At 43.4% G+C, this 12,173-nt stretch overlaps 1 protein-coding gene across 1 annotated transcript in view; it reads left to right on the forward strand.

Moving 5' to 3' along the window:
* The window catches only part of LOC126281742 (myogenesis-regulating glycosidase), a 667,424-nt gene that overhangs the window by 398,265 nt on the left and 256,986 nt on the right, over window positions 1–12,173 (forward strand). The gene's annotated exons all lie outside the window — the stretch shown is intronic.

A 12,173-nucleotide genomic window follows, 5' to 3' on the forward strand; every position in this document is an offset into this window, starting at 1 on the left:
TGGTCTCTTCGAATGGATCACCGTCTAACTTTAAAGTGGGAATTCGCAACAGTTTGTCTTTAAGTAAAATATTTGTGTCTCGGATAGTCAAAGTGAACAGAAAAGATAGGAGGTATCAGATTATGTATGAGAGACGTATTATAAGAGCAGCTGCGGTCTGCAATGGGCTGTCTGTTAAGCGGAGGACCGGCGTAGAGGAATTTGTCAGCTTCGTATTAAGTATTCAGGACTCGCCCGTAGGTGCCGGCGCGCATCTGCTTACTGGTTCCTTCTGCACTATGTCGGCAACACCGAGTGACATCAGCTGAGCTTAACACACCGTATTCGCTTTCAAAAGAAGAGGGTCTTAAATTCCAGTCAGGCGGTTCGGAACAACTTTTCTTCAATTTCCATAAATAATTACAGCAAAGTGATTGGATACTTTTGTCGATTCTTTATATAAGAGAGGTGGTGTTCTTCTACTGGTAAACGACATCTGATGCACCTACTCCGCAATCCACGTCATGGTGTATGGAGAAGAGTACTTTCTCCCTCTAATTTTTCGTTCTCGATCTTTTCAAGAGGTATTCATTGGAGGTTGCAATATACATGTGTTTTAAGCGTTGTCTTTTCGTTTTCTAGGAAAGTGCGCTCACGAAAGTTTAATGTAAACCCCACTGTGTTGCACATCGCATCTCTTGTAATGTCTGCCACCAGCGTTGGCTGAATGTCCCATTGACGCTGGTGCCCTCACGAAACGAACCTGTGACGAAACGCACTGCTCTTCACCGACTCTTCTCTGTATTCTCTATCATTAGTCGGATACAGGGATTGGACAAAAATATTATGAAACGCCGCGAGAAATACGTGCTTGAACACAAATGCAGATTCGAAAACGGTTCAAATGGCTCTGAGCACTTTGGGACTTAACATCTGAGGTCATGAGTCTCCTAGAACTTAGAACTACTTAAACCTAACTAACCTAAGGACATCACCCACATCCATGCCCCTAGGCAGGATTCGAAACTGCGACCTTAGCGGTCGCGCGGTTCCAGACTGAAGCGCCTATAACCGCTCGGCCACACTGGCCGGCAAATGCAGATTCGATTCAAGACTGCAGGTTGCAGTGTTGTATTTGACAACAAACGGCACCTTGCGATGTTCTCGATGCAAGTGTCATTGGTGATCAAAACAGTGTTCTGTGTAATTGTGAGTGCATTAGGTAGGAGATCAGTGAATTCTAGCGTAGGCAAATCGCTGGAGCTCGTTTGATGGTTGCTTCCGTGACCAAGGGAGCCGAAGTGCATCGTGGTTCAAGAGGCGAGGTACCAAAGATTTATACCGCATATAGGGAAAACGGGAAAACATCTGCTAAGTCACAACGCGTTCGATAGTGTGTGTTAAGTGATCATGAAAGACGGTCATTGAACAGGATTGTAACGAAAAATAAGAGAACGATAGCTGAAAAGTCATTGCAGGACTGAATGTTGCACTCACGAACCGTGTCAGCACCAAAACAGCGCGATGGGTGCTCCGTAAACATCGAAGCAGGGCGAGGCGGAATTCTAAAACCTCTCATCAGCGTTTCAAATGCCAGTAACAGGAAAACGTGGTGTGGACGTTACAGGGTGGCGCACGAAATGTGTTACCAATTGTTTCTTTCACAATTTACGACGCACATTAGATATTCCGCTGGGATCTCTACAGCAGTACCAGCAGAACTTGGAAAAACAAATGAGTTACGAAATGATGCGTAATTGCCGATGCTGCCGCCAGGAGACTAGTAAGCAGCAATGGCTGACAGTGGAAGACTGACGACAAAGCAACGATCGGCAATTGTTACTTTTTCATGAAACTAAAAGCCTTGTTGTGACTCAGAGGCGTTTTCGACAACAGTTTAACACACGACGGGTCCCTTGCAAGAGGACCATCCACAGGTTATACTAATAACCCCGGCCTAAGCTTGTTTGTTCGCCGGAGAATACTGAAGCGGTACTATTTGCTGTAGAGAGAAGTCCCGGGAAATCGTGTAGAAAGGCAGCAGTGCAACTGGGAATATCTAGACGCTCCGTTCAATGCATTCTTGAAAGTGACCTCCATATGTACCCACACAAGTTGACCTGTGCACAGGAGCTCACTGAAGAACACAAGCAGCAGAGACTACTGTTTGCTCAGTCGGCGGAGGATAGGGAAGAAACTCTCAACAACGTTTGGTTTTCATTTAGACGGTGTGGTTAACAAACAAAATGTACGCTTTTGGGCCACTGAAAACCCACAAGTGCTTCATGAACGACAACATTATGCTCTGAGGGTTACAGCGTGGGCAGCAATTTCAGTCTCGGACTTATTGGACCCTTTTTCTTTGAAGAAACTGAACAGCGATCGTTATTTGAGCATGCTTCGCAATAGCTTCATTCCACAGCTTCTTGCTACTGCCTTGTCCTTCAACACGCAGAGGTTCATGCAAGATGGGGCAAGGCCACATACTGCAAACACTATGTTGGAGTTTTTACACGAGCATTTCGACGTGCGGATCGTTTCACTCAGGTTTCCAGATCGCTTCAATGACGACAAAATTGGCCCCCCAGTAGTCCAAACCTCAATCCATGTGACTTTTTTCTTTGGAGATACCTAAAGGAGAACATTTTCCCGAAACGTCCACGTGATTTAATGGAGCTCAGAAGACTAATTCTTCAAACTTGCAGTGAAATTACGGAAGACATGTGCCGTAGGGTAATCACTAACTTCAGTGTTCGTTTGAAGGAAGTTAGGAAACGAAATGGTGGACATATTGAGCATTTGCTGAGTTAGAACAAATCTCCATGGACGGCTCTTCATTGTAGTATATGTTCCTTTCAGATTGTATTGACAATAAAGTTTATATTCAAAAACAAAATGGTAACACATTTCGTGCGCCACCCTGTATAAAACCTGGAGTAGAGAGCAATGGAGGGATGGTCGGATGAGTCTTGTTTCACACTGTTTCCAACTTCTGATCCAGTTTACGTCCCAAGAAGGAAAAAAGGTGGGGTTCGGTAGCGATGGGCAGCCATATCGTGGTACTCCATGGATCTCATTGTTATTCTGCAGTGCTGCATGACTGTCGTCGATTATGTAACCGTCTTGCCTGACCAGGTCCGTCAGTGGTCGTTTCCCAATGGTGATGCCATGTTCAAGACTACAGGACCCCTATTTACACAGAATGAGATTCACTCTGCAGCGGAGTGTGCGCTGATATGAAACTTCCTGGCAGATTAAAACTGCGTGCTGGAGCGAGACTCGAACTCGAGACCTTTGCCTTTCGCGGGCAAGTGCTCTACCAACTGAACTACTCAAACACGACTGACGCCCCGTCGTCACAGCTTTACTTCTGTCAGTACCTCGTCTCCTACCTTCCAAACTTTACATAAGCTCTCCGAGTTCGAGTCTCGGTCCGGTACAGAGTTTTAATGCGCCAGGAAGTTTCATATCAGCGCACACTCCACTGCAGAGTGAAGATCTCATTCTGGAAGCACCCCCCAGGCTGTGCCTAAGCCATGTCTCCGCAACATCATTTCTTTCAGGAGTGCTAGTTCTGCAAGGTTCACAGGAGAGCTTCTGTAATGTTTGGAAGGTAGGAGACGAGGTACTGGCAGAAGTAAAGCTGTGAGGACGGGGCGTGAGTCGTGCTTGGGTAGCTCAGATGCGTTGCGTTTTTGGTGTTTTGATATTTTTGTCCAACGCCTATAGTTTGGGGCCTGTGGTACACCTGTAGGGGCTCCATGGGTTATTCTGGGAATCTGCCTCATCTGCATTCAAGTTTTTGTTGTGGTCTTCAGTCCTAAGACTGGTTTGATGCACTTCTCCATGCTACTCTCTACTGTGCGAGCCGCTCCATCTCCAAATAAGTACAGCAACCTACATACTTCTGAATCTGTGATTCTTGGTCACCCTCCACGATTTTTACTCCCCCACACTTACGTCCAGTATTAAATTAGTGATCCGTTGACGTCTCAGAATGTGTCCTGTCAACCGATCCCTTCTTTCGGTCCAGTTGTGCCACAGATTTGTTGTCTCCTCAATTCTGTTCAGTACCAGCTCTTTACTAACGTGATCTATCCATCTAATCTTCAACATTCTTCTGTAGCACCACATTTCAAAAGCTTCTGTTTTCTTCTTGCCTAAATTTTTTATCGTCCATGTTTCACTTCTGTACATGGCTTCACTTCAGACAAATACAGTACTTTCAGAAGATACTTCCTAACATTTAAATCTGTACTCGATATTAACAAATTTCTAGTCTCCATAAATGGCTTTCTTGCCATTGTCACTCTAAATTCTATATCCTCTATACTTTGGCCACCATCAGTTAATTTGCTACCCAAATAGCAAAACTCATCTACTACTTTCAGGGTCTCGTTTCCTAATCTAACTGCCTCAGCATCACCTGATTTAGTTCGACTACATTCCGTTATTATTATTTTGCTTTTGCTAATGTTCATCTTATATCCTCCTTTCAAGACACTGTCCCTTCGCTCAACTGGTCCTTTGCTGTCTCTGACAGAATTACAATGTCGTCGTTAAACCTCAAAGTTTTATTTCTTCTCCAACGATTTTAATACCTACTTCTAATGTTTCTTTGGTTTCCTTTACTTCTTGTTCAATGTACAGATTAAATAACATCGGGGGTAGGCTATAGCCCTGTCTCACTCCCTTCTCAACCACTGCTTCCCTTTTATTCCCTTCAACTCTTGTAACTGGTGTCTGATTACTGTACAAGTTGCAAATAACCTTTCTTTCCCTGTATTTTTCTCTTGCTACCTTCTGCTATCTTCAGAAGGCCAAAGAGAGTATTCCAGACAATATTGCCAAAAATATTCTCTAAGTCTGCGATTGCTATAAACGTAGGTTTGCCTTTCTTTAAACTATCTTCTATGATAAGTCGTAGGGTCAGTATTGCCTCACGTGTTTCTACCTTTCTCCGGAACCCAAATTGATCTTCCCTGAGGTCGGCTTCTCAAAATTTTTCAATTCTGTACAGAATCCGTGTTAATATTTTGCAATTATGACTTACTAAACTTATAGTTTCATTAATGCTCACACCTTCCAGATCCTACTTTCTCTGGAGGGTAGTTTGCCTGTCTTGTACGTCTTACACACTAGATGGAGGGGTTTTGTCATGGCTGACTGTCACAAGGCTACCAGTAGTTCTGACGGAACATCGGCTACTCCCGTGACCTTGCTCCAATTTAGAACTTTCAGAACTCTGTCGAGTTCTGCCCGCAGAATGAAATCTTCAGTCCTATCTTCATTATACATCGTCTTCCATTTCTATAACATTGCCTTCAGATTCGTCTGCTTGTATAGACCCTCCATCTACTCTTTCCACCTGTCAGCTTTCTCTTCTTTACTTAGGATTGGTTTTCCATCTGAGCTCTTGATATTCATGGTTCAAATGGCTCTGAGCACTATGGGACTCAACTGCTGTGGTCATTCGTCCCCTAGAACTTAGAACTACTTAAACCTAACTAACCTAAGGACATCACACACATCCATGCCCGAGGCAGGATTCGAAACTGCGACCGTAGCAGTCGCACTGTTCCGGACTGCGCGCCTAGAACCGCGAGACCACCGCGGCCGGCTCTTGATATTCGTACAGCACCTTCTGTTTTCCCCAAAGGCTTCTTCAATTTTCCTGTAGACAATATCTATCTTTCCTATTGCGATATAGGTTTCTAAACCCTTACATTTGTCCTCTAGCTATTCCTGCTCAGCGCTGAATGTTGAAACGTCCATGAAAATGACTGTGCTGGTAAACTTCTACGTTATTTGATTTTCAAACAGCTGAGCAAAACTGAAAGTACTCAAGACATTTCTCTCTTTACTTATTCTGATCATCACTAAACTGCCACTCAATATTTTTAGCGCAACGCAATCTGACTTTCAGTAACCCCCAACAAAAGAATGGCGCTGGCTAACAATAATGTATACCTTTCATGTATCACTTACCTCACAAAAATTTTCGTTACTCGAACTACTGCAATAACATGAGAGCCAATACTGCCAGCTAAATTAAAGATTCTAAGTACTGGAGGCACTAACTACTGATAGGCATAGTTAGCAAATGAAAGATTTTGATAGAGAACAAACAATGCATTTACCTTAATAATGTTCAAAAGTCATCATACGTATATATCTATCAATTCATGACCTCCATCTTTACAAATTTCCTTTTTCTGGCGGACACACGTCCAGGTCGTCCGCTTTCAGCAATCTCTCAAAACTCTGCCATCTCTCTCTCCACATCTACCACCGCTGGCGGCTCACCTCAAACTGCGCAACGCTACGCGCTGTTCACATCCAACTGCCCAACACTACAGTAGCGAATATTCCAACAATGTCAACCAACCACAGACTTCACACAGCACAGTCAGTGATTTTCATACAGAGCGCTATGCGGCGTTACGAAAATAAAAACCTAAACAGCCTACTTACAATATCTTCAATCTTATTTTTTAAATGTTTGTATTCAATTTCGCCTGCTTCGGTTTTATATTATCTCTTTCCATCAGTTAAATTCAATATCTCTTGTGTTGTGCAAGGTTTTGTACTAGATCTTGTCTTTTTACCTATTTGGTCCTCCTCCGCCTTCACTATTTCATCTCCTAAAACTATCTATTCGTCTTCTACTGTACTCCTTTCCTATTCTAGTCAACCGTTGCCTAGTAGTATGGTATAGAGAAGTGTGCTGCTGGTTAAGCGTAGGCGAACTCGATCAAGTGCGAGTGGTAGTGGGGGTAAATATCAACAACAAAGTTCAACTCCAGGCATGGAGAATAGGTGAATGGCAGTGCTACTGGAATGAAACGACTACCGGTAGGCGTGTGTATAGTTTTTTACAGGCGTTGAAGACAGACTATCACCACACCTAGATGACCCGACTAATGGAATTGTACACTTCATCAATAGTCGTAGTGCTTACCCAGTCCATCTACACAAAAGAGGGCGATGGACAACGGCTCTCTGCGACTGCGGAGACGTAGGGTCGCTTGGACGTGTGGTGCTTTATTGGAATTTACACCAACTGAAAGGTGGATTGGACTGGATGATTTGAACTTGAACAGAATGGACCAAGACAGCTAAGGGTGGAAGTTGCTTAACTCTATTGCCAATAGAATATCAGATGCACTTTAGTACAAGTTGTGGAGTGCGGTGATGATCAATGAAGTTTGGAATGTATGCTTACAAGAGGAGCAGCAGCACCAATATAATCACGGAAAGGAATTCAACAGTGGAACAGTCAAGAGGACAGTTCATCGGACATCATAAGTTCGGAATAAGACAATCATGAGTTGGAATAGGATGTTGATGAGTAGGATGATGATAGAAGTAATGTGTTCATTTAGTGGGCATGACTGTTCAACTTTTGCCCCCAAAAAAAAATTCTAGTCTCAGGGACACAAATGACAATGAGAAATCTCGAGTGCTGCCGAAACACACATGTTCATTTGGCAGTAGTTTAATACAGGAATAAACTTAGAACAAGAGAACTGTGTGATTAGCAACCTTGAGCAGTGGCAAGATTGGTGAGTACCATTATAACTGCGACCAAGTTTTGGAACTGCTTAGGCTTTAATATTGCACGAACTATTGCACTTAGAACTAAATGTAATTCATCGATGTGGACTAGAATTTTAGGGAGCATCTAATAGCGCATTTGGAATGACTGTGTTACCTCTGTATCAAAAGGTGTAAACTAGGCTGGTGGAATTGCAAAACTCATAAATAACATGTGTCATTTTCGGTGGAGGAGTGTACCGAGGATATTTAAGTGCGACGGGCATCTTGACTTAGGGCAATTTTCGGTGAGAACTGGTTTAGGCAGAACCTGTGATAGTCGGAGAGTGTTCAAAACGAGTTGCTGTTAAGTCTGAGTGGCGTTCCAGCTGTGTTCGTTTAGGAAGACATAAGATTTCTGGGTCATCAGTAGCGGCGCCAGCCTGGATTCTGAATATTTTTCTGCAAGCAGATGGGCAAAACTTGTGATTTTCGTGCGAAGTCGATCTGTGACTCCGATTCTGTACGTTGAGGTTTGACTTTGACTCAGTTTGCCTGAATTGTACTCTTAATATTTCGGTTAGACTCAGTTTAGGTGTAAGTTGGTACGCGATTTATTTCGTTTTGACGCTTAGCTGAGGGAATAGTCTGCTTTTTTTCAGCTGTTTTTACTTAATTAACGTTTACATAGCAAGCTAATTAACCACTGTTTTGAGGGCTCGAGTCACTTTCTCAATCACTTAACAGAGTAGTTGGTTTCACCAGTATTCGAATTAAAGAATATTTTGAAGAGAATAAATTTTATTTAGTGAAAATTTAAATATTTTGTCACAGATCGTTGTTTTACGTATTTTTCACGGACAGTACGAGGAAGTATCATCGTCAGGAATACACAATAAGAGTTCGTTTGCACGAAAGTTGCGCAAAAATTAACGCACCCCATTTTTTTCTTCAACAATTCTTTATTGAACATAAAGAGAAATACACAGAAGAAAGAATAGTGTTTTATTTACACACCCTATTTTTCCACTTTATCTCCACCACGTTCTATGGCCTTCCTCCAGCGCGAAACAGGGGCGTGTGTGCCCTGTCGGTATCAATCCTCGTCCTGGTGGAGGAGTCAGTGCTTCACTGTGTCAATCACCTTTTCATCGTCCTCAAAACGTCTCCCACAAATGAAGGAACTGCCAAGTCATAACGCGTCTGTCCTCGCTGCATTAGCTCGCTGCAACATGTTAGGTGTGACAGCAGGGAATGGTATCCCAGACCGCTGCAAATCGTGGAACTCCGCCAAACTGCCTTCTGCTGACCTCACCCTCCGTGTCCAGCGGCTAACTGTACTTCTGTCGACAGCACATGTTCCCTAGACTTTGCACAAGCGTTTATGAATATTCACCTCAGTTTCTTTCTATGCAGTGAGAAAGTCAATGACGACACGTTGCTTCTAACGTAGATCACCTACAGACGCCATTTTGAAACTGTCCTGCAGCTACGCTATCTGACGGAAGTGACGGGAACCTGGCGCGCTCACCCAGGAGGCTTCAAATAATATATACGTAACGTTTCGCAATCCTAGCATCGTTTTCGGGTGACTAATAGTTTCAGCCTGACAAACAATATTCAAGCATTGGTCGAAGGAGGGTTTTATAAGCTAGATCCTTCAAAGAATGGATTACACATCCTGACGATTCTTCCAGTGGTTCTTAGTCTGACATCAGCCTTTCTTGCGATTAGTTTTATAAGGTCGTTCCATTTCAGGTCGCTCCGTACGCTTACTGAGTTTAATTGAAGTGACTGCTTACAGTGCTTGTTTGGCAATCGTATAGACATACAATAACGGGTTTTCCAGCTATTTATGCCCAACACGTTACATATTTTGATGCTGAGGGCAAACCGCCAATCCCTGCATCAGGCGTCGACGCTCTGCAGGTCTCTCTGCATTTCGGCACAATTTTCTAGTTTTGTTACTTCTCTGTATACAACAGAACCATTCGCGAAAACCTAACGGAGCTTCAAACTTTATCCATGAAGTCACTTACACATAATGTGAAAAGTAATCGTCCTCTTAACACTCCCTTGGGGCACGCCCGAAGTCACTTTCGCATCTGAAAACTCGTCTCCATTAAGAATTTCATGCTGTGTTCTATTTGGAAGGTATTCTTTGCTTTGCAAATCGAGCGTAGTGTTAGAGAATGATAATTTATCTCATGTAACAAATCAGTGATAGTCTAGGAATGTGGAAGATGTTTATCATGGTCTGTTAGTAGAAACCATAGGGCACTGGCTACCATTGGCAATGCTGAGGTATCCAAGTAATATCCACCCTCACAGCTTCAGCTTTACAATGTTCACAATGCTCTCCTTGCTTGCGTAGCAGGACTATCGCTCCTGGAAGAAAGACTATTCGGCATACTGCTTTAATCTGACAGCGTTTTTCAAAACATCGCACACTATGCTACAGTGTGAGCACCCCTGGGATGCGAGTAAGCCATATTTCCTCGATGTTTTTTTCTCTTGGGAACTCTATGTTCCCTCAATGTTTGCGGGAGAGTTGCTGGGAAATTTAGAAACTAGGAGCGAGGAGCTGGTTTGATAGCAACAGTGAGGGCGGATACTTACACCTGGATTGCTCGCTCGATAGTATACCAGCTCGCTCGATAGTATGCGAGCACTAACTGCGGAATAATAGGTTCCGTGCTCGAGCACCAATGAGCCACACAGTAATAATCACACATCTCTGCGGCGGTAACACATAAGCAAATTGTGAAACAACTAAAAGCGTTAAACATTGTACTGATCGTTAATTTTTAATGCAGTGGCCAGATCAAGTATACAAGCTTTTCTCGTGCCTTCTTTAAAATTGGAAATTTGTGGTAAGATCTTATGGGACCAAACTGCTGAGCTCATCGGTCCCTAAGCTTACACACTATTTAATCTAACTTAAACTAACTTACGCTAAGGACGACACACACACACACACACACACACACACACACACACACACACACACACACATGCCCGAGGGAGGACTCGAACCTCTGACGGCCATTTTTAATGTATGTCTCAGTTCATTCAAGTGAAGTGGGCGTATAATTTTCCGTGTCCTCCATTTTTAACGTATCAGATGTCTAACATTTTAAAAGCGTTTTAAAACATCCGTCAGAAAATTTGAGAAGTTCATATGTTATGCATCTGACTTAACGTCTTCACTCCAGTGCTTAGATTTTACGATAGAAAAATTTATATTGGTCATTACTGCATTGTTCTGGGACAAAATAAGATTAAAATACTAAATTTAAAAAGATTATATGATTCAGCAAAATGTCAGAAATTGTCCAAATTGCTGATTATGTTAGAAAATAACTGAAGTATTTGAAATACTGAGAAAACATAATATTATGCAAAAAAAAATTATGAAATTATGAAAACACTGCCACTGGGTTGTGAAAGTATGCATAGATAGTTGCCTAATGTAGTCCCAGAACTACAGCGAAAAAGAAAAATATATCTTACAGCATTGATGTGTTGACATAAGTAATCACTTAGTCGATAGAGTAGGACAGGGATATTGTATGTTATATGTTAACCAGGGACCTAGAAACGACGGAGAGGCTCCGTCTCCGCCGCAACAGCAGTGGTTCACAACTGCACGACGACTACCGCAGTCCACTTCACCCCTCCGCCGCCCCACACCGAACCCAGGGCTCAAATGGCTCTGAGCACTACGGGACTTACCATCTGACGTCATCAGTCCCCTAGGATTTAGAACTACTTAAACCTAACTAACCTAAGTATATAACACACATCCATGCCCGGGGCAGGATTCGAACCTGCGACCGTATCGGTCGCGCGGTTCCAGACTGAAGCGCCTAGAACCGCTCGGCCACACCGGCCGGCACCAAACCGAGGGTTATTGTGCGGTTCGGCCCCCGGTGGACCCCCAAGGAAACGTCTCACACCAGACGAGTGTAACCCCTATGTTTGCGTGGTACAATAATGGTGGTGTACCCGTACGTGGAGAACTTGTTTGCGCATCAATCGCCGACATAGCGTAACTGAGGCGGAATAAGGGGAACCAGCCCGCATTCGCCGAGGCAGATGGAAAACCGCCTAAAAACCACCCACAGACTGGCCGGTTCATCGGACCTCGACACAAGTCCGCCGGGTGGATTCGTGCCGGGGACTAGGCGCTTCTTCTCGTTCTGGAATTCCTTGCGTTAGACCGCACGGCCAACCGGGCGGGCAGGGCAGGGGTAGTCTACGTTTTTTTACCTACTGACTATTTTTGTCTGTCAGTTACGAGCAAAATGTTTTACTGGGCTCATTTTGAAGCGGGACTCGTCACTGAAAATAGTTCTATCCTAGTCAGTGAGATTCCAGACCGAACACGTGTACGGATACGCCGCGGACAGCAGAGGGGTACCAGTCTATCCGCCATGCGCCTTTTTAAATTTGTCTCGAGTAAATAATCAATTTTCTGAAGTTGTAATCATTTGTTTCGTCTGCACGTGTATATCACATCTACCGATTTCCGTCCCATTCGTTAATTCCTTCGTGCTGCGATTTTTATTTTTTTTTATTTTTTTCTTATTATTTTTTGTTTATTCTTCACTTTATGCAACCAGAAGAATCAGTAACAATCTCGTTCCAATTGTTTG

This window comes from Schistocerca gregaria, chromosome 7, assembly GCF_023897955.1.
Source record: "Schistocerca gregaria isolate iqSchGreg1 chromosome 7, iqSchGreg1.2, whole genome shotgun sequence".
In the NCBI taxonomy this organism is placed as follows: domain Eukaryota; kingdom Metazoa; phylum Arthropoda; class Insecta; order Orthoptera; family Acrididae; genus Schistocerca; species Schistocerca gregaria.